General features: G+C 33.5%; 1 protein-coding gene across 2 annotated transcripts in view; it reads left to right on the top strand.

Moving 5' to 3' along the window:
* PCDH17 (protocadherin 17) overlaps positions 1–24,389 on the top strand; it is a 116,443-nt gene that overhangs the window by 53,691 nt on the left and 38,363 nt on the right. The gene's annotated exons all lie outside the window — the stretch shown is intronic.

The following is a 24,389-nucleotide window of genomic DNA, read 5'->3' as shown; positions in this document are numbered from 1 at the left end:
GGCATAAATGTATGATTCCAGAACTCACCACTTAAAAAAAAGGAACATTTACCTGAAATCATATATTTTGAATTTTTACTGTAACTCAGTAATTTTTTGTGTAGTATTTATTGTGTGTATTTATTATGCATTTCTTATTTATTATGTGTATTTGTAAAGTATATGGGGAGATCCCCTGGAGAAGGGCATGGCCACCCACTCCAGTATTCTTACTTGGAGAATCCCATGGACAGAAGAGCCTGGTGGATTATAGTCCATGGGGTTGCAGAGTTGGACATGACTGCAGTGACTTAGTATATATAGTATATGACACTGTCTTAGATGCTCTGCTGAGTATTTATTTAACAAATATTTGTTAGGTTTTTGGTATGTGTCAGGTACTTCTCCAAGTGCTGAGGATGGAGTAATAAGCAGAATAAACATTCCTGTTCACATGAACCTTACATTTGAATGAGAATGTGATTCTCAAATGAACCCTCTTCAGAGCCATGAACCCCATTCTCACAGAACTTATATTCAGAAAATATAAAAGATAGAAAGTAACATGCTATTGATTAGGTATAAATAAAAGTGTGAGAGTTTCAAAAGGAGGGATAGAATATTGATCATTATTCCAGGAAGACTTCATACATAAGATGAAATTTGAGCTAGGGCTTAAGGAATGAACAAAGCTTTTACTCTGAAATAGAAGAAATAGAACAGATCCATAAAACAACCATAGGATATAGAAGTAATATTTAGGGGATAATGAATAGTTCCGTGTGTCTAGAGGAAAACCTATAGAAGGAAGAAAATATGCAAATGGAAACAGGAAAAATTGGTCAGTAAAGAAGGGGAAATAGGCAGTGATAGTGTCACAGTGGTCAAAGAGAGACAAGACGCGTGTTGACTCTGCTGCTGCTGCTGCTTCTAAGTCGCTTCAGTCGTGTCCGACTCTGTGTGACCCCATAGACAGAAGCCCACCAGGCTCCCCCATCCCTGGGATTCTCCAGGCAAGAACACTGGAGTGGGTTGCCATTTCCTTCTCCAATGCATGAAAGTGAAAAGTGAAAGTGAAGTCGCTCAGTCGTGTCCGACCCTCAGCGACCCATGGACCGCAGCCTTCCAGGTTCCTCCGTCCATGGGATTTTCCAGGCAAGAGTACTGGGGTGGGGTGCCATTGCCTTCTCCGGTTTGACTCTAGAGGAATTAAAAAAAATACACAAAAAACGGAGGCTCACAGACACCTATTCAATCTGATTACTACAGGTCTATCTTGGTTTCCATGAGAGAAGAAGTTATGATGGGGTAACGAAAAAGGGAAACAGATTTTTAAAGGTTATACGACTGAAGCATCATCAGGAAATGGAAATAGACATTTTTCTTATTCCAAGATAATAATGGAATAAGAGAAAGAAAGAGGGGAAAATAGCTAAAGAAGATGGTATTATAGATGGAAATTGCTTTAATTATTCAAGGAACTGAGTATCAATATACTGAATAATATACTAAATAATCCACCTAGAAGGAATTATTGAAGAATTGAATTAAATAGATATTATTTGAGCATAAAAGTGGAGGCTAGCTTTAAAGTGAACATAAACTTTTTTTCTGTAAGGGAAAGAAAACAGAAGATTTGAAAAGATAAACAAGGATGTAGAGGCAAAAGTAAAGTAATTGTTGGTTCCAGTCTTCTCTGTAAAGTGGAAAGCAGATTTCATTAAGCTCATTATTTCACAGAAACACTTGTATAATATAAATGACACTCAGATTTGTGAAAAGCTAAAGGAGTTCAGACAATTACCAAGATAATCTATTGCAAAATGAACATCTGTCAAAAACAGATACTGCTATTATTTCATATTTATAAATTTGAAAAAATAAGAACATATTATACCAACCCGAAAATATAATCATATTTAAATTAGCTCCTCATGTACTTTTCAATTTTATAGCTTGCTTGGAGTTTTCCAAAAAGATGTTTTGATGTGTAAGCCTACAGTCTAGATTTTTCTAGAATTATATTGTTTCAAATTCTATTTAGAAAGATGATATCTGGCATATACCATATATTATATTTTAGCCCCACTGGGATCTGTGCCAGTACTTGCAATTAAACACATTATCAGTTTTGCAGTGAAAAGTCTTAAATATTCACACTAAATGGAATAAATGAATAATATAGATAGCCTATGTCAATTCAAGTTAGTTTCCTCCACCAAATGAGTAGCAAAATAACATCCAGACCTGAAATGTTTTTTTTATTTCAAAATGGGCAAGAAATTGTAGACTTGTACTCAATTTGCATATTGGAGCTTTCATTCCTTAAACTCTTGATAACTAATAGTATTGCTGATGATCCCAGTAGTAACATGATAAATATATATATATATATATACACACACACACACACACAAAAATATATATATATATATATACACACACACACACACATATTAACAAGAGAAACTATTTAATCGAGTTTCCTATTAAGTCATAATAGAAATCTGCAATGGGGGGAGTCTTAAGATCAAATGGGGATGAAAATATTCTATAATCATTTTAATATGATAAATACTTACTTTGGGAAGGACACTTAAATGTTTAATCATATCATAAGAAGATTTTGAGTAGTACTTTTAGGATTTGTAGACAGATAACAAATGTCCTCCTACCTCTGATACAGGATATATTTTTGAAACAAAATACATATTTCATAGAGATTGATTCCTCTGCCCTGGATTTTTTTTTTTTTTTGAGGTTTTGAAAATTCATACTGAGATGAAACTCTGTTTTGTTTTTGCCCTGAGTCATTTCCTTCCTAATTTTAATTACTGTGTTTATTACATAATATCCTTTTATAGCCATCTGAGCTTTTACCTCTAAAAGCTGACATTTTAAAGATATTTAAAAGAAGGATGGCAAGAAAACTTCAGAAAATTTTAATACATACAGAATGCCTTCATGACGTGTGTTCCTCTACACGGTTGGAAAACAATAGACAACATATTGAATCTTAAGTAAATATACCTGATAATTTTATTTTTCACTCTTTGAGTTGTGACTCCTGTTCAGAAATTACTCTTATTAGCATTAATATATGAATGAATTAATTCCATACATTTTATTTCAGTACCCATCGATATGACTCTACCTTCAAGGTGTTTAGTTTTTGAAGTTGTCATTTCTCTGTCCATCTAGGTATAGTTCCATTTGTTAAATACTGTAATATATATAATAAGTAAAAATAAAATTAATTCTGCTGGAGAAATGAATGGAGAATTACTTCATGAATTAGATGAGCCTCTAATAGTGTCTTGTAAATAGAGTAGGATTGCAGGATACAGGTGAATTGAATGAAGATGGGATAATAGCAAGATCCAAGATCATGCTAAAAATGTCACAAGTCATAGCATGATCCAGGCTTCCCTGGTGGCTCAGACGGTAAAGCTTCTGTCTGCAATGCAGGAGACCTGGGTTCGATCCCTGGACTGGGAAGATTCCCTGAAGAAGGAAATGGCAGTGCACTCCAGTATTCTTGTGTGGAGAATCCCATGGACGGAGAAACCTGGTGGGCTACTGTCCAAGGGGTTGCAAAGAGTCGGACATGACTGAGTGACTTCCCTTTCAATTTCTTTCATAGCACGATCCAGGAGTGCAGATAAATTAGGGATATTTTTATTGGAGTTTGATGTATAGTTGTAATGGAGAGTAGTTGGACCAAATAAATGGACTAGGGTCAGATTATGAACACCTTAAATACTGTACTAAGAATTTTGAATCTAATTATATAGGCCATTAAAACTTTGAGTAGAGTTGATCAGAATTTTGTTGTAGATGATTCAATTAATATTATACCAGAGAAGGGTTGGAAATCAAAGGAGATCAAAGGCCAAGACTAATCATCCATCAAATTTCCAAGGGGAGAGTAGCATGTTTAATATTTTCTAATTTTTGTGTATCATAATGTAATTTAATTGCTGAGCCCAAGAGTTTTCATTGAAATCATTCTGAGCAATAAATGTAACTCAAAATACAAATTATTCACTTCAAAGGACCATCTATTTGTGTCTGTCAATTATGAACAAAGTTGATTTTTCTCTTTCATTTTTATTTATAGCAGAGCTGAACACTCTACCTTAAATATCAATCTTAATGAAACCCTTGCTGCTGCTGCTAAGTTGCTTCAGTCGTGTTTGATTCTGTGCGACCCCATAGACAGCAGCCCACCAGGCTCCCCCGTCCCTGGGATTCTCCAGGCAAGAACACTGGAGTGGGTTGCCATGTCCTTCTCCAATGCATGAAAGTGAAAAGTGAAAGTGAAGTCGCTCAGTCGTGCCCAACTCTTAGCGACCCCATGGACTGCAGCCCACCAGGTTCCTCCGTCCATGGGATTTTCCAGGCAAGAGTACTGGAGTGGGCTGGCATTGAGAGATTATAAATGTATAACAAACTGTATGGACTTATCCAATCAGATAACAAAAGAACAGCTAATAGTTACAGGTCACTAAAAAGAAAATGAACAGCTGCTATATGTCAAGGACTGCACCAAGCACCTTCAAGCAGTTTGTCCTCATGGCAAGCTGGTGAAATGGCTGTTCTCTCTAATAGGTGAAAAACCTGAACATAAAGGACTGAAGGAGCTTGCCCGTGGTTGATGCCCCCAGCAGTGTAGCACTTGTCGCCCTGATGTCATGTGTGAGCTCTCTTCATTCTGGTTCTTTTTGCTTATTTATAGTCTTCAATAACAATGTGAAAAGGAGAGTTCACAGGGAAGTTATACTAGTATTTCTAAATTGAAAATAGGGTATCTTACTTTTGAAAGTAGAGTTGAATCTGATGTATGTCTAAGTATACAGAGATATGAGCGGCTCTTCAGTACCACATATAATCATCTCATTGCCATCATTTTATTATTATCATCATTATGACTTCCTCTGCAGTGGTATCTGAGAGTGAGATGATTGTTCTTTCATCCTTATATAGACTGTTTGTCTTTACCCCAAATAACATTTATGTCAGCGCTACAGATCCTGCAGTTAACCTAGTCATTAGACAGAAGACACAATACTTGCCATCAAAATACTTAGCAACAAAATGCTAACATTTTGATACTATTTGGAAAATACTTTGCATATACTTCGAAAAATCCCCTTCATATGTGAGGGCTATTTTTTATCAATGTGTAATTGCTGTTGAACAAAGAATATAATAAGATAGTTCCAGATATGTGTTCTACCTCCCCATTCATTTCCATTGTTTGATAAAAAAGATACTTTTACTATTTTTGAGTAATAAACAAAATACATTTTGTTTTTAAAGTGCTATCTGTATCAAGCTCTAGCATTAGTTCACTTTTAAGCCTATGACAGACTACTTCAAGTTATCTATTATAGACACAAATTTAATTCCACTTTATTCACAATCCATAATTTGTAAAACACTGTAGTCCATATATATTCTTAAGAAATGTCACAGTTCTCTAGATATTTGATCAAAGTTTTTGTTCAATTAAAATGGAGCAAAAATGGAACAAATTCTATTTATTTCATTTTTCTACCTCCAACACATTTTTTTCTACCTTCCCAGACTCCCCCAACTAGCTCCCTTCTAATCCCAGTTACTGGTACCACCATCTGTCTAGTCACTCCAATCAGAAACACAGGGACTCCTTATTTCCCATCTCTTCCTCATCTCAGCTGTGTCATTAAGTCCTATTGTTACCATGAGCCAGTTCTACTTCTTCAGTTCACTTACCTTTGATGCATTTTATCCATCAGAGGCTACCTCTTTTTCTCACCACCATACCTTCCCAGGGTAGGTGGTCACCTGCTTCCCTGGCTGTCTTGTTTGAGATATAAGTTCAAACTTATATTTTGTTTGAGATATAACTTCAGCTTTCACTCCAATTAAGACTCTTTAATGGCTTCCACAGAGTACTTGAAAAATGTTAGGTTCTGACACTGACCCTGTGAATCCTCCCATCTTGTGACTCTCCTGCTAGCTCACTGTACAACAACTCTGGAGCGCTTCCTGCAGTTCCTTCTTTTCTCACTCAAGAGAGAGGCTTCATGTGCAGAAACCTTTCTTAGCATGAACTTGTCTCTCTCAGGGATCTGCATATTCTCTGCGCAAAGTAGATACATTTGTTCTCCAATGTAGTCCAAACGTTTAGTTTCTTAAATATGGGTTATTGTGGATAAAACTGCAGATTAAGATTTTAGGGAACTCGAAGTCCTTGAATAAACATTAAAGGGTCTTGATGGAGTAAATAGCATGATATTGAATTAAGCTTTAGAGAAGCCAGTTCTATAGTTAACAAATCCAACAAACATTTAATTACTTCCAGTAACTTAATTGAATTATCTCATTTACTCTATAGGGTTTTAATAGCTTTATAAGGTAAGCAAAATAGTTTTATAGGTAGTTTTTTAAGGGCTTCCCTGATAGCTCAGTTAGTAAAGAATCTGCCTGCAATATGGGAGACCTGCGTTCAATCCCTGGGTTGGGAAGATCTCCTGGAGAAAGGAAAGGCTACCCACTCCATTATTCTGGCCTGGAGAATTCCAGTGGACTGTATAGTCCATGGAGTTGCAAAGAGTCGGACATGACTGAGCAACTTTCACTTTCAAGATAGGCACTGCCATTTCCATTTCAAATAGAGGAAATGACCAATCTAAGATCATCAAACTTTTATGTGACTAAGTCAGAATTTTAGCCTAGGGATCTGATTCTAATTTCATGAGTCTTTTAATTATTTCAGAATAGCAGTGGCCACATGAGAAATAACAAAGTTCTAACCAGTCTAAATGATAGTGGAAATAAGGGAGTCATTGGAATGACAATATTTGGAGAATAAAGACCTTAACATATGGGTAGGGAGTAAGAGACAGTCATCAAATTCTGCAATATTAAAAACTTCCACCAAGTCAAAACAATATGGTTGTATTACTTAATAGTATTGACTGGCTAAAGCACCATACAAAGAAAAATACATAGTATAATAGGATTGGGTGAGAAGAGAAGTGGATGATGTGAAGAGTACAATCTGTTTGAAATATATGGTTTCTGTATTTGAAATATGTTAATGAAGGCATTCAAAATATACTGCACTATTGAGGAAAAAGTGGATAAATTTGGGTTAGCTTTTGAGTGTCTAATTAATATTGGACTATATGATATGTACAAAAATTAGAGCAAGTAAATAAGCTGACATGTTAAGGAAAATAGTAAATCAGGTTTCTTCTATGAAATACTGGAGGCAAATTAGCAAAATGAAAGCTTATCTTATGAGTGGGTGCAGCAACCAGACCAAGGTTGGGCAGGTAAAGATTCCATAGGGCTTAGAAGTGCTCCTTCATATCACTGGGACCAGAGCTACATTTGCAGTAAAATAATTAGATTTTAATCCCAACAGGTAGTGTTCATTTATTTGTGAAATACTGATGTGTGCATGCATGCATACATGCTTAGTTGTATCCCTCTCTTTGCGACCCCATAGATTATATCCTGCCTGATATTGTTGGTGAAATACATGTACTGATTTTTAAGAGTGTCAGTTTATATAAATCCACCTAAAGTAATAGAGATGTGGTAAAAATAATAGTGGAAATGAAGGCTTTGCCAAAAGTGATAATAGATGATACTGAGAAAAGGCATAAAAGTACTCATACATTGAATAGTTACTAAAAAGAAGAGCAAGTGTAGTTCTTCAGGGCATGATGTGAGATCCCCTTGAATTCATACAAGAACATATATTTAAAATAATAAAGATTAAAGAAACAACACTCTAAGAGCCAAAGTTTTCTAGATTTCTTCCTTACATTTTACTGAGAACACTGGTAGAATGTTTTTGCTCTCTCTTTGCTTCTATAAAATATTGAGATTTTAAAAAACTAGGCTACATAAAACTCCAGAGGTTAAGAAATACACTTCCTACTAGATTTTTTTATGGGATATAACTGTGACTTTCTATCTTTTGATTACTAAATTCATTTTCTGTTTTATACCCACATGTATTTGTATGAAAACATAGGTGAGTTTGAGTTCACCTATATTTATCTTCAATATTTGAATGACAAAAGCTTATTTTTTTTTAAATTACACTTAGCCTATATCCATGAGAATATTATTAACTTCTCCAATGTATTGTAATTGTGCTTGGAAATTATATCAGGTTACTAGAGACTTGTCCTTGAAATTACAAAATGTGTGAACAATATATAATGTGTCTTCAAATAGATTTATTAGCACAAGAGTATTCAAAACCCATTAACAACCTAATTATTTCTGTGTCCACATGACAATATTTTATTAACCATCATTTACAAAATTTTGAATGTGGAAAAGAATAAAAAGAGAAGCTTTTTAAAAAGCCATAGGGCAATTTACTGATTTTTAGGTTATGAATGTGCATTAGTTGCTCAGTCGTGTCTGACTCTTTGTGACCCCATGGACTATAGCCTGCCAGGCTCCTCTGTCCATGGGAGTTTTTCAGGCAAGAATACTAGAGTGAGTTGCCATTTTCTTCCTCCAATGTATATTCCCAATCCAGGGATCAAACCCACATCTCCTGTGTCTCCTATTTTGCAGACAGATTCTTTACCTTCTGAGACATCAGGGAGGCCCTTTTACATTTTGAGTAATATGTTTTTATGAATAGAGGTTGCATGCTTTTCTTAATTTGCTTTTGGAATTGTGTTTTGAATATAAATATGTACATTCATTTCAGTATATTTATTACATCAGTTAATTTGAACACTCTGGATACTTTTATTAATACCATTAAATCAGCGTTTGAGTGATTTGCTGTCATCAAATCACTCAATTTCCTTCAGATATAACCAGTTTTTCTCTGGTATTAATTCAGTAATGTTAAACTACTCAATTTCACTTTAATAATAACACAGTACAGTCAGTAATTCTATATGGGGGGGGGAACCTATCTGTATCATGAATTATTTTAAAAGAAGATAGATTTCTATCTTGTTTTAATTCAAAGATGTACTGAAATTCAAATGAGTCAATAGTATGTTGCTATATAAATCCTTATTAACATCTTCAAAGATAAGTAGATGTGATAGATAGTAATTAGTGTGTTATCTATAATTTGCCTCCAATTTATTTAAGGGAGACTAAAAGTAGTTTGTTCCTTTAGAACTATAAGTACCCTTTTATAGTTCTGCTTCTCTTTTTAATGTTCAATATCCATTAAAATATTCAAAAAGGTAAATAAACCTATTTAGTAATAATTATATTGATGTATACTTGGTAATAATTATACTGATGTATAAATTAAACTGACACCTCAAAGTGATGCATATTTTTTCTATCTTCTCAAATATAGTTTATATTAAAGGATTAAACATGTATTTGTTCCAGAAACCGTACATGGCACTAGGGAAAGACATTATACACAAAACAAACCTAAGTCCTGATCTTTTGTTGCTCACCTCAGTAGATGTTTGTATTATTAAAAGTTCTTAGAACATCTAATTTGACTTTTTGTTACTGAGACACACCAGTCTGAATATACAACTTAGTCTACCATGTGAAAAATCAGCAGCTATTTGGAAATAAGCTTTAAAACTTAGGTGAGATAAAAGTATATCTTACCTATACCTGTGAAAGTTGTAGGATGGAATTTATATTCCCTTCATACTGATAAAAATATTGAGGAATGATATCCTGCATGGAATCCTTGAAGAGAAAAATGGCATGAGGTAAAATCTGAATAAAGTATGGACATTATTTTATCAATATTGGTTCACTCATTCTAACAAATGTACTATATGAATGTAGGATGTTAAGATAGGCCCATTTTGTGAGAGATCCATGCAACTCTCTAGTATCCTCTCCATTGTTCTGTAAATCTAAAACTATTCTAAAATTTTGAAATTATTTTAAAAATTATTAACTTTGGAGGAGAAAAAAATGAGGATACCAAATTGTGCAGAACTTTAGATATTAACTGAAATATTTTAGCATTTTTAATGACAAGTAAGGGGACATTGAAAGGTGTGGGCAGGAGACTAGTGTAATTAATGCAATCACTTAGGACACCATTTCCTACTACTGCACAGACAAATTGTAGGAAAGGAGTGGTGATTTCTAAAAGATCAATCTGATTCAGTAATTTTGATACAAAGTGATAAAGGCAGAATTAATGTGGTAGTCAGTATGACTGGAAAGATAAAGATTTGACACAGTACAATCAAGTAATTAACAGTATTTGTCAATTTATTAGATATGAAACCTATCAGAGAAATAAAGTGTGGGTGATTTAGAGGAGAGATGTATGACATAATAAACTGCATATAGAATAAAAATAAAATGTAATTTTAGATTTAGAAATTACAATTGCTGATAGTGTTACATTAGTTAGGGTAAAGGAAGATAAATTTGAGTTCCCAAGGTTAAATGAAAATTTAATCATTTCCTTCAGGAATATCCTTTGGTTAAATAATTTGAAATCTCTTGAGCAATGAACAAAGAATGTTTGGAATTTTTGAGCCTAGAGTGTCACTGTGGTCTGTTTTACAACATTTTTTGTTATGATAATGATTGCTCTTTTATTTTAAATACTCATATTTTCTCATAAGTGCATCATGAACCATACCTCTTAATGCATAAACTAAGAATGAGGAGTAAAATAGGAAAATTTCCAGTTGCCAGACATCTCTTAATCAGTAATCTCTAATACATATTCAGAATATTAATTAATGGTTATAATAGAAGTCTAAGAATGGCACACTGCTCCAATTCCAAATTCATTTGATGAAATGAAATTTTAGGTAGTTAACTTTTATTTTATTCTCATTTACATTTCTACCTTTGATTATTAAAAGTAATTTTATGTTCTGTATTTCACAAGTGGAAAATAAATTACTTATGAAACTTTTAAAGAAAGGAAAATGATTTGGAATTACCGAATTTGAAATTGACCCACAAAACATCAGTAATGACTTGAGAGAGGGCACTGAAACTTATATTCCTATTGTTTGAAACGGTCCCTTTGATGTCTACCAAGTTTCCCAGAATGTTTTTGTAGACCATTTAAAGTCTTCAAGTTAGAAATAAATTTCGATTAAATATAGTCTCAACTGGGTTTAAATTTGCATTTTATAGACTTTACTGGCTCTTTAGGGTCATTCTTATGAAAGAAACCAACTCTTCGTTAACAAAAATTCTAAAGTTGCATCACCAAAAGAATAGCTATAAAATGATTCTCTGAATAATAAAGCAAATGGAGCAAATTGTTAAAACTGGGAAATACAGTGAAGGACATGTGGGAGTTCTTTGTGCTATTTTTAAAATCATTCTATAATTTTGAAAGAATTTAATAATAATTTTTAAACAACCACCACATAACAATGGGAGCTTTTTCGTTTGTTTCATTTTGGTTTTTGCCTGTGACATAGATTCCAAATGCTAGCTAATATTAAGAATTGTGTGAAAAGCCTAAATGTAAGTTCTCAGGCCTGGCTCCAATCTACTGAACTAGAATCTTCAGAGAAAGGTCTGGGAATCTCAGGTGTTATGATGTTTGGAAAACATTACATGATGACTTTGACAATAATTTTTTTTTTAAAGAATAAATGCAATAAGACAAAATGAGGAAAAATAAAATAAAATTTAAAAACAAAACAAAAAAAGGAAAAAAATGATATTCTGGGTGGGAGAAAGGGCCTCACATTCATTGTTGATCTGTATCATTTCAGTTCAGTTCAGTTCAGTCACTCAGTCATGTCCGACTCTTTGCGACCCCATGAACCACAGCACTCCAGGCCTCCCTGTCCATCACCAAACTGCTGGAGTCTACACAAACTCATGTCCATTGAGTCAGTGATGCCATCCAACCATGTCATCCTCTGTCATCCCCTTCTCCTCTTGCCCTCAATCTTTCCCAGCATCAGGGTCTTTACAAATGAGTCAGCTCTTTGCATCAGGTGGCCAAAGTATTGGAGTTTCAGCTTCAACACCAGTTCTTCCAATGAACACGCAGGACTGATCTCCTTTAGGATGGACTATTTAGATCTCCTTGCAGTCCAAGGGACTCTCAAGAGTCTTCCCCAACACCACAGTTCAAAAGCATCAATTCTTCGCCACTCAACTTTCTTTATAGTCCAACTCTCATATTCATACATGACTCCGGGAAAAACCATAGCCTTGACTAGATGGACCTTTGTCAGCAACGTAATGTCTCTCCTTTTTAATATGCTGTCTAGGTTGGTATTAACTTTCCTTCTAAGGAGTAAGCATGTTTTAATTTCATGGCTACAAGCACCATCTGCAGTGATTTTGAAGCCCCCCAAAAATAAAGTCAGCCACTGTTTCCACTGTTTCCCCATCTATTTGCCATGAAGTGATAGGACCGGATGCCATGATCTTCGTTTTATGAATGTTAAGATTTCAGCCAACTTTTTCACTCTCCTCTTTCACTTTCATCAAGAGGCTCTTTACTTCTTCTTTATTTTCTGCCTTAAGGGTGGTGTCATCTGCATATTTGAAGTTATTAATATTTCTCCCTGCAATCTTGATTCCAGCTTGTGCTTCCTCCAGCCCAATGTTTCTCATGATGTACTCTGCATATAAGTTAAATAAGCAGGGTGACAATATACAGCTTTGACGTACTCCTTTTCCTATTTGGAACCAGTCTATTGTTCCATGTGCAGTTCTAACTGTTGCTTCCTGACCTGCATATAGGTTTCTCAAGAGGCAGGTCAGGTGGTCTGGCATTCCTATCTCTTTCAGAATTTTCCACAGTTCATTGTGATCCACACAGTCAAAGGCTTTGGCATAGTCAATAAAGCAGGAATAGATGTTTTTCTGGAACTCTCTTGCTTTTTCGATGATCCAGCGGATGTTGGCAATTTGATCTCTGGTTCCTCAGCCTTTTCTAAAACCAGCTTGAACATCTGGAAGTTCATGGTTCATGTATTGCTGAAGCCTGGCTTGGAGAATTTTAAGCATTACTTTGCTAGTGTGTGAGATGAGTGCAGTTGTGCGGTATTTTGAGCATTCTTTGGCATTGCCTTTCTTTGTGACTGGAGTGAAAACTGACCTTTTCCAGTCCTGTGGCCACTGCTGAGTTTTCCAAATGTGCTGGCATATTGACTGCAGCATTTTCACAGCATCATCTTTCAGAATTTGAAATAGCTCCACTGGAATTCCATCACCTCCACTAGCTTTGTTCGTAGTGATGCTTTCTAAGGCCCACTTGACTTCCCATTCCAGGATGTCTGGCTCTAGGTAAGTGATCACATCATCATGATTATCTGGGTCATGAAGTTCTTTTTTGTACAATTTTTATGTATTCTTGCCACCTCTTCTTAATATCTTCTGCTTCTGTCAGGTCCATACCATTTCTGTCCTTTATTGAGCCCATCTTTGCATGAAATGTTCCCTTGGTATCTCATTTTCTTGAAGATATCTCTAGTCTTTCCCATTCTATTATTTTCCTCTATTTCTTTGCACTGGTCACTGAGGAAGTCTTTCTTATCTCTCCCTGCTAATCTTTGAAACTCTGCATTCAAATGGGTTTATCTTTCCTTTTCTGCTTGCCTTTAGCATCTCCTCTTTTCACAGCTATTTGTAAGGCCTCCACAGACAGCCATTTTGCTTTTATTCATTTCTTTTTCCTGGGATGGTCTTGATCCCTGCCTCCTATACAATGTCACGAGCCTCTGTCCATTGTTCATCAGGCACTCTGTCTATCAGATCTAGTCCCTTAAATCTATTTCTCACTTCCACTGTATAATCATAAGAGATTTGATTTAGGTCTTACCCGAATGGTCTAGTGGTTCTCCCTACTTTCTTCAGCTTATGTCTGAATTTGGCAATAAGGAGTTCATGATCTGAGCCACAGTCAGCTCCCGGTCTTGTTTTTGCTGACTGTATAGAGCTCCTCCATCATTGGCTGCAAAGAATATAATCAATCTGATTTTGTTGTTGGCCATCTGGTGATGTTGATCTGTATAGTGCTTTATATTTAAATTCAGAAAAATGTGGCATAATTTTATGATTGAAATGGATAAAAGATGTATACTTTTGGACACGAATTTCACCATGAATACATGAAAAGAATAATGGAACTTTTGTTCACACAAGAAGATGATTTACAGATAACAAAGCTGTGGAGGGCACTCTCTTGTTCAGGAGGTGATCCTGAAGTATTCTAGATTATTTTCCCGAATCTGATGCAATCCCCAACCAAAATGGTTGGAATCTTGTGAGAGCACTTGTTCAGGATAAGCTGTGTAGAGAAAGATTGTTCATTTAAATCACTTAGAAAGAAGTGGGCTCCAAACAGCTTGGAAATGTTTCCTTTGCTGAAAAAGCTTAGTTCATTCACCACCATGCCTTCCATTTACTCTGAAATCATTAGAGGTCGTGGACTTATCTTTCTTCACAGTTAGGTAGTTAGCACATTTAAAAATTCTATGGGGAAAATTATATTTTATACAGCAAGTATAATAAAATTTCCATTTTTGTACTAGGCAACACACACTAACTCTTTGCATTTATCTTTTTTGTTGTTGTTGAGTAAAAGCAAGGTTATTGACTATTATATCTGAGACTGATCTTTCTGTTTAACTCAAAATTCATTTTTGTAGTTTGCAAATATATACTGACAGTTACCATCTACAGTTGCCTAAGTATTTGCAGAAATGCCATATACTAAATAATGTTGTTTTATTTTATCATCAAATACACAGAAAATGTTAGATCAGGAATCAGTAGACTTCAGTTCTAGTACTGGTTCAGTAGTAATACTAGTTGCATATCTGTGTCTTGATCTATGACCTTAACTTGAGAGTGAAAATGAATGTCACTCAGTCATGTCTGACTCTTTGCTATCCCATGGACAGTCCATGGAATTCTCTAAGCCAGAATACTGGAGTGGGTAGACTTTCCTTTCTCCAGTGGATCTTCCCAACCCAGGGATCAAACCGAGGGTCTCCCACATTGCAGGTGGATTCTTTACCAGCTGAGCCACAAGGGAAGCCCAAGATTTCTGAAGTGGGTAGCCTATCCCTTCTTACCACCTTACAATGCTGTATTATATACCGACATAGAAAACTGAAAAGCAATGACAGCTCCACTTGAAATCTGCTGATTATTTTCTCAATGCAGAAATATGATTAATTCTACACAAGTAATAGCAATAAGCATCCATTAGAGAGGGAATTCATTTGTACCATCCAAATTTTCAAAAACCTATTGCTGCTAACGATAAGGATGATAATATATTAATAAATATTTCTAGGCAGTAAGGTTCATTTTCTTAGGCTCCAAAATCACTGCAGATGGTGACTGTAGCCATGAAATTAAAGGATGCTTGCTTCTTGGAAGAAAAGCTATGATCAACCTAGACAGCATATTCAAAAGCAGAGACATTACTTTGCCAACAAAGGTCTGTCTAGTCAAAGCTATGGTTTTTCCAGTGGTCATGTATGGATGTGAGAGTTGGACTGTAAAAAATACTGAGTGCTGAAGAATTGATGGTTTTGAACTGTGGTGTTGGAGAAGACTCTTCAGAGTCCCTTGGACAGCAAGGAGATCCAACCAGTCCATCCTAAAGGAAATCAGTCCTGAATATTCATTGGAAGAACTGATGCTAAAGCTGAATACTTTGGCCACCTATTGCAAAGAATTGACTGATTGGAAAAGATCCTGATGGTGGGAAAGATTGAAGGCAGGAGAAGAAGGGGACAACAGAGGATGAGATGATTGGATGGCATCACCAACTCAATGGACGTGAGTTTGAGCAAGCTCCAGGAGTTGATGAAGGACAGGGAAGCCTGTCCATGGGGTGGCAAAGAGTTGGATATGACTGAGCAACTGAACTGAACTGAAAGTTCATGCATGTAGCATGTTTTTACTGTGTGTCTGCAATAAACCAGGTACATTTTAGAAAGAGCAGACATAAGTCCTCATGGAAAATATGGCTTTCTAGCCACCATAGGGAAGGAATAGGGCAATAGAACCATGAAGAAAGTGATACGGCCAGGTGGCTCTCTAGAGAAGAGTTCCAAGCAGAGAGTGACCTGTGCAGTTCCTGTTAGCCTGGTATATGGAATAAAAAGCACCAAGTCCAACGTTGCCGGGGCAGAGGAGGTGACTTTGAGGCAAAGGTGGTGTCAGATGAGGAGGAGAGAAAGTGTTAAATAGTAATATTAGGGCTGTAGGGAAAAGACACAATTCATGCTTATTTATCTTACTGATAATGCTTATGACCTGTTTATTGAAAGAATCATTGAAATAGTGTCCTCTTATATTAAAATATAAGATTTTTGTGAAGATTATAGGGTAAATCAAACCTGCCTGGACCTATTTGCATAGTTTCTCGATAGGTGTCTTTGAATGTATCTATCTATATCTCTGTGTCTAATCTATAATTGTATACATCACAATTGGATTCATCCACTATATAATTTGTACATTCCCTTTAACACTTAGCAATATGTCTTGAACAAATCCCTGATCCCTTAATTTCTTCCAAAGTAGTAGTCTAATTCATCTCCGTATTTAAAGTCAAAATTCAAACCTTTGATTGAGCAATTCTTTACTGAAGCACAATTCTATTTGGTAAATTGTATATAATACATATACTATATAATTATTTTTATATTTAATGCACTATTCTAATTACTCTTGCAGGCATTGTACTGTTGAAGATGTGTTTTACAATAATATATTTCATTATTTTCCTAAGAAGTGGTCCTAGGAGCAAATTACTGTTCAAAGAACAAAACTTTTCTTAAAGTTTCTTGATTAAAAACTAAAACTTCATAGAATTTAAAATAAAATAAATAAGCTATAGATTTCTCAAATTTTTCACATTCAAAACCATCCCATTGTCCATTATGTCCACAGAGGAAATATTCTGGAGGAAATATAATTAGTTTGTCATATTTCATATTTAACTAGACTTCAAAAATCATGTATTAAAAATAATTATTTGAATTTTTAAACCAGCACCTTAACTGTATTCATGCTGAGTTTTTATTATATTGTTGGTCATATTTGGGCAAAAATGTTTTCACAAATTAGTTTTAATTATTACTGTATGTCAGCTTAATGTAATAGAGTTTAGTGGATTGTGTTCAAAGGCTTTTTGTATACTATTAGAATGAAAAGATATCATTTAATGAAAAAAGGACTTTTGTTTTTAGATACTGCAGTTTAGAAAACTTAAACATATTGCCGTAATATTCATGAAGGAATGTACCTTATTTTATCAAATTATTTAGCTGAAGTCAAATGAAAAAGGTGAAGATTACTAAAATCATGAATTTTTAGTAAGTGAAAAATACATTTAGTATATATCATTTATCAGAGAATTTGACTTCTGAATAAAACTGAAAATCTTCATGGGTGAGCAAAAAATGACTCAATACATGAGTCATAGTACAAATCTTTATAGTACGTGTCCAGATAGCATCATTTATGTGAGATGATGTGTAATTTATAAAATGTAAAGTCGTTACCTCTTGCCAGGTACAAATTTCAAAATAATCTAACCAGAGCATGTTCACTAATTGAATTACTATTATATTTTCTTCATCACACAGTATAGCTATATAACCTTTGAAAATCGTGTCTCCTGTGATTCTTAAATGCAGAATCATTTCATAGACATTTAAGTTCAATTCATTTGAGTTAAAAACTATAGTTTCTGAAAAATGTCTACAATATACTTTTAATTTCTGTCTTTCCTTTATTTGAATTATAATAAATTAATCATTTTTGGTGGCTATTTGCCAAGTCATTCATCAAAAATGTTTCCTAAATTGAATACTAACAATTATGGGCAAATATTTAAATTCTATTAAATGAAAAAATGAAAAGAAAATGAAACAAACATTTTTTTCATTTGAAATTAACTTCATTCTTTCATTGATTCATGGCAGAATTTAATGGGATGACTATACTATATATTATCCAAAATGGTTCATTTTTTTAGGATGCAAGGGGCTTTTTATTACTTCAATTGAAGTAGATTTTTTAAGATAAATCTGAATTTATAGCAGTGATATACAGGAATTTTTGTTTAAATAATGGGATAAAAAGTGATTGCACAGGAAAATCAAAATATAAGTGGAATGGAGAGATTAAAAAATGAGAAGTAAAGATTGATAGTTTTCTATTTGGCTCCTCTATGATGATTTTTTTAAGTGTTAAAGTTTTCAACATTTGAATTTTAATTGTTAAAAAGAATGCTAGGTTTTTTTTGTTACTCTTAGATGTAGAATGTGTACACATCAATTAAAAGTTTAATAGCTTTACCCATTTCCCTGTGTGTTTAGAAGTGAAAATAGGTGATTTGAAAGGGAATCCATGAGAAAAAAAATTTTTTTAATTTAATTTGTAGATAAAACATCATGTCTAGAATAAATTTATTTGCTACCAAAGTGAAAGTGTATTGTCCTTACATATGTTGCCTTTGCCTAAATCAATAAATATATTAATATTATGGCAACTAATAAAGGTAATTTATTTTTGAATTAAAGGCAAATCCTAATATGAATGCATATTAGACTGTGTCTTTCTTTGAATATATACTAGAGTTTATTAATTTTTAATACAGAAAAACCTATTTAAGGTGACTTATGGTTTAATAAATGCCACTGAGAACAGGAAGTTTAAAGGCATATAAAATTCAGGAAGATAATTTCAACTTGATAATGTTTCACAGGGAAGACTGGTACAACTTTCTGTTATCATTCATTCACTATTTCCTGGTGTACAGACATTGATATTTAGCATTTTCATGCTTTGAGAAACAGTTCTATACTTGTTAAGTTGTCTGCAATTTTGTGAATAAATAAATGAGAGTTCCTCCATTTCCCAGCCATATCCAGGAAGCATGCTGGCAGTTTTCACTTCCATACATCAACTGAATGCTGCTTTAACTATCTTCTCTCTTGGTTTATCAGCAATTAAATTTATCTGTGTCAGTTTACTTTTGCTTTTTACATTTTTAATATTGTAATATCTTTTGAGGTTAGCTAGGCTGATATGTGGTAATCTTATAAGTCTTTTATTAAAATGAGTTAAAATAAACCATAAACTGATTTAGCTACCTCTGTAGTAGCTAACATATTTTACTTCATATAGAAAATTTACTTCTGGGCATTCTAAAATGATGTATGTATTTCACATATCTTTGGGACATTTCTAAAAGTAGCAGTATTAAATGAACTAATCTACAATGGTGGGGAAAAACACAGAATAATGTGTATTTTAAAATTCATTAATTCTAGATTATTAGTTTTCTTTCTGTTGTTTTTTTTCCTATTTTAGATTCCTATTCAAAGAAGAGGAAAAATCTGTTTAATTTTTCTAATTTTGATTATAAAAGTAAATTTCACTTTCAAAATGAGTTTCAAATTAAAAATATGTATACACACATATTTATATAAATGTATATATTTGGCAGTAATATAATCTGTGTGATGCAGTCTGGATTATATGAGTTTATTTTACAATCAAATTATTTTATGTTAATTTCTCACATGCATATACTTTTAGGAACTTTAAGGATTTCTTCAATTGAAGAAATAGTGACATTTGGATTCATAGCTTTCTCATAGATAAAAAGAAATCCATGATGCAGCTTGGATTGGAGGCTACAGCTTCCAATGCTTCATCTTAAGGAATGTATCTGTTGTTAGCACTTCCACTTTAAGATACTTTCACAATTTTCAGATACCAAGAAAGCTAGTGTTCTTAAAGTAGTAAGGGTCAACAATGGAATACAGATCAACATTTTTTCTATTTCAATAATTCATTGAGAATTGAAATATTCAAAGGAAATTTTTAAAAAGGAAACATGCATTCACTTTCATATTTTCTCAAATAATGCTCAAATTTCAAGATTTAGATCTACTAAAATTTTTGTTTTGCTTTTTCATGGTTCATTTTTTAAAGCTTCAGCATATTATTAGAAGAACTACAGGTAGATCAGAGTGGAAGTAGATTATGTGTATTTTATTTGTAATAGTGAATGAAATAAAATTGCATAAAATCACTTGTATTTATTACTTTAAATATTATAATAATTCAGCATTGGTAAGTGCCTTAGTTTTAAGTTTTCAGCTACAAAGAAATATATTTTAAGAAGGGTTAAACTATTACATAGCACTTTACTCCAAATAGCACTTTTTTTAATTATATAAAGTTTTTTATGTTGCTTTTTTCACATTTTATGATCTCTTTATTGTTTTTGGAGAGTGTACATGTTGTCAGAGACAAACTAATACAGTTTTATAAATCCTTGACTTAATAAGAAAATAAAAAACAGTGTATTGAGTTTTTGCAGTTTTATATCCTATGTCCTTTTATAACAAACAATTCAAATCATGTCTTCAAATCCAGTTAAAGTAAAAATAGTTTGTAAGAATGCTTCCAATGTATAAACTGTAGATGAATAAATTATAGAGGTCATATTACAGCATTCGGTGGTTTTCTTAAGGCAATCTACATAAAGAATGGCATATCAAGGAGGCCCAGATAATTGATGGCAGTAGACTGTGGATATTTCATACACAAGTTTTATGAGTCTTTTCCAGATCAAGGTAGATGCAAAATGAAATCAAGCCTACCTTGATGTGGCAAAAGTTGGCTCAATTATTGAGATAGGAATGCTATAAGCAGGTAAACCAGCCTATGTATATAAGTTGTATGCTGTATTTTTTCAGCAAAAGGTGTTCGTTGTTAAAAATGCCTGATGGAGAGGGGTTGTCTCTGCAGTAGATTTTAGGGCACATTCTAATTGCTACATTATAAGAGCTACCTTCTTAATCTGTGGAATTATGTCAGCAACGCCTTGCATTCTCACCATAGAGAGCAACTGTTAGTTTCCAGTAAGTAATGAATATGAAAAAGATTCAATGAGAATGAGGGACTTTTTTTCCTATTCAGTCTTGCTCTTATATGCTGGGCTTTATCCTGTGAAAAGGAGCAAGTTTAGCATTAGGAAAAGTGTTATGAAGCATTAGCTAACTCAGAAGTGAGAAACAAATGTTTAATCTTCCAAAATAACATCTGTATGAATTCATTTGTTGTTGAATAAACACACTTAATACTAGTTTCACTACCTAAAATCAATATCATGAAAATTTTTATGTTTATTTTTACACATCCTGAATTGAAATCTCTCCTCTTGAAATCAGCATTTTATTATTAAAAAAAATAACCTTTTGTTTAGAAAAATTTATCACAAATTGTAAAACAGTGGCAATATATGGTAGTATAATTGTTCCATTTTAATAGTGTCTATTTTTTCCCCCAGTCCTCAGAGAAATCCTATGTAGGCCATTGCCAGATGCATCATTCTAGAGTATATTAATCAAGGATCTGAATCGGATGGCAACTCCTGTGTGTCCAAAGAGCTGGGTCAGGATGTTTCTATAACTCCCTGATGAGGAGTAGAAAGATATTGGCCTTTTGTGCTATATAGACTTCAGTGTTTTCTATTTTATTAACCGCTTGATTACTGCTCGGTGTACCTGCTAAGTAGGACACACTTTTGTTCCAGTAAGTGAAGGTCTCATTGTATGGTTGAATGTACTGGCTGCAAGAAATGAAATAAACTATGTTTTCCCTTTCCAAATAAATTAAAATCAAGGGTATGGAAGAGAAGGGAAATTTGAGTGGGTTTTTCTCTATCAAAGAATATCTGGATATCTGGTATAAAACAATGGCTCCAAGTATATTGATAATTTGCATCTTAAAAAACAAATTCATAAAAAACAGGGACATGATCACATTTAGTTTGTTTGTAAATCAGCCTCTCATTTAGGAATTCCAGCCTAATTCCGTGGCTATGACGTGCTGCCAGAAACAGGGTTTTTATGTAAAAACATACAAGATAGGTTGAGATTACAAATGGAAACAAAGAAAAAAAGAAAAAGAAAGGAAGGAAGGAAGGAAATAGAAAGGGGAAAGGACGGGTGAAGATTGGTTTCTAAAAGTAAATTATGTCTTCAGGTGAAATTACATACACTGAAATGATTTTGATGAAAATAACCCATTTTTTAAGTTATAATATGTTATTTCTCCCATCAAAATAATCTTGTCTGCAGCATGGTAAATTTTGGTTAGAAAAGTGAGGTTGGATTAAAAATTATGGACCAGTGCAGTGGAGTACATATCTGCCATTTACCACTTTCTCTACTTTGTATCCAACCCTTTATATACGTCAGCACTGTCCTCACAGAAAAAAGCTCTGTAATTTAAGTTGGTCGCAGGTTACCAAAGAAGAGATTATGAATCAGCAAATATTCTTGTAGTTAAGACTGCTCAAATTATCTTCATTGTTTCCTGAAGAAATGGACATGAAGCAGAAAGCCCAGGTGCTGGTTTATTTCTGCCCCTTGTCCCTTTAACTCTGGATTGTCTTTTGACATTCTCCTTTAAAGATGAAGTTAAGTGTACTGATATATGTAAGCACGGTTTAAACTCTCTCTATATACAGTGTTATTGTAACAGCTGTTCTTAGTAGGAAATAGGAATAGGTTGGTCTTCATATTTTATTTGTAATTATTATTTTGGTTTTCCAGACCAGTCAGCATTTTATGAAAATACTATCTTGATCCTAGAATGCAAAAAGGAGATCAGATTGTATAAAAGTATTTAAATCTTCAGTTTTAGTCAAATTGTCCTTATTTTACATCTTAAAAAACTAATTCATAAAAAAGAGGGACATGTCGCATTTAATTTGTTTGTAAATCGTAGCCTCTCCTTTAGCAACTCTAGCCTAATTCCCTGGCTATGACATGCTGCCAGAAACAGGGCTTTTATGTAAAAACATACAAGATAAGTCACTTTAAAAAAAGTGGACTTGCAATTTTATATAAACTAATTGTATTTAGTCCTAAAATTTTAAGAAATAAACCAAACAAATGATAAACATATTAAAATAGAATATCAATAAAAATGTCAGTGTTACTTTAAATAGATTATTTTAACAAAGGAAAACATACATAATACTTTTTGCAAGGAACATGAAAATAATTATTTATAGTTTTAAACTGTGTCCAGCAAAATATACTATATATTTCAAAGCATTAATAGTGACATATAAATTTATTTTTATCATTTATACTGGAAAATGGAAGTTAGTAGTTCTCTATTACAAACAAAATATGATTTTACACATTTTGAGCATTAACAATAAAAATTAGGTAGGTTTTTTCATGATGAGAAAAAAATATTTTCCTTCTGAGTAGTAATGAAACTGCTAAAGTTTTTGAATGTGTTAATATGAGAAAGGAATCATATATGAATGTTGGCAATATTTTTATCTACTTAAATTCCTCCCACATTCACAGTTGATTGACGCTCTCAACAAACTGATAATAGCCCACTCGATTTGTTTAAATAATTCTTAATTTTTTTGAATTTTCAAGTAGACTTGAAGAAATCATTAGGAAATACTTGCATCAAGGGTAATCATTTGTCTATGATCTTATTTATTTATTTATTAGCATTTTACTTTTTTAGAGCAATGATTTGCTGTTTTATTCTAAAGTGGGGAAATCCATCTTCTAAGGAGACATCCTTATAGGTTTTTAGGCACCTGCTTATACTTTCAGATGATTCTCTCTCCATTGAGCTCTATGTACTTATTTTTATTAAGTGAAAACCCTATGAATACAGAATGGTTTTCCACTCTTTCTAGAACCTTATGCTATACAGAATAGTTCTTATTTATTCATGAAATAAAATGTTTTTTATGCATATTAGCCATGCTGGAGAACTGCAATTTAGCAAATTTTTGCATGAGTGTTTTGTGCTAGAAATCTAAAATACTTTATCCTTGACAAGATGGTAGATTTTTTAACCCAACATTACATTTGTGTTGGTTAATGTATTTAACATCCACTGTGTACAACTCACACAGAAACAAAATGCAAAATGATTGTCTTTATATCCTCTTATATAGTATTAAAAGTCAAATATTCTAGAAAGTTGGTTTTTTTTTTAAATCACAAATGAGCTTCCCAGGTGGCTCAGTGGTAAAGAATCTGCCTACCAATGCAGGAGATGCAAAAGATGTGGTTCAATCCCTGGGTTGGGAAGATCCTCTGGAGAAGGAAATGGCTACCCACTCTAGTATTCTTGCCTGGAGAATTCCACTGACAGAGAAGACTGATGGGTTGCATTCCAAGCGATTGCAGTCAGACAAAACTAAGCAACTGAGCACTGAGAATACTAATAATGTAATGAAACCCTGAACCCTGAAGTTTATATGCTTATTAGCATCCTTATCCTGTAATGCATAATGAAAGTAAATTTTGTTGTTGTTAATCTACAAAGAAAGTTGGAAAAGGGGTCAGAATCAAAACGAACAAGACTTCAATTCTGGAGTACTTCACATTAAATGAATTTAAAATATGTTT

Source organism: Bos mutus, chromosome 12, assembly GCF_027580195.1.
Source record: "Bos mutus isolate GX-2022 chromosome 12, NWIPB_WYAK_1.1, whole genome shotgun sequence".
NCBI lineage: Eukaryota > Metazoa > Chordata > Mammalia > Artiodactyla > Bovidae > Bos > Bos mutus.
The sequence above is the reverse complement of the archived record's forward strand: the minus strand, read 5'-3'. Positions and strand labels throughout refer to the sequence as shown.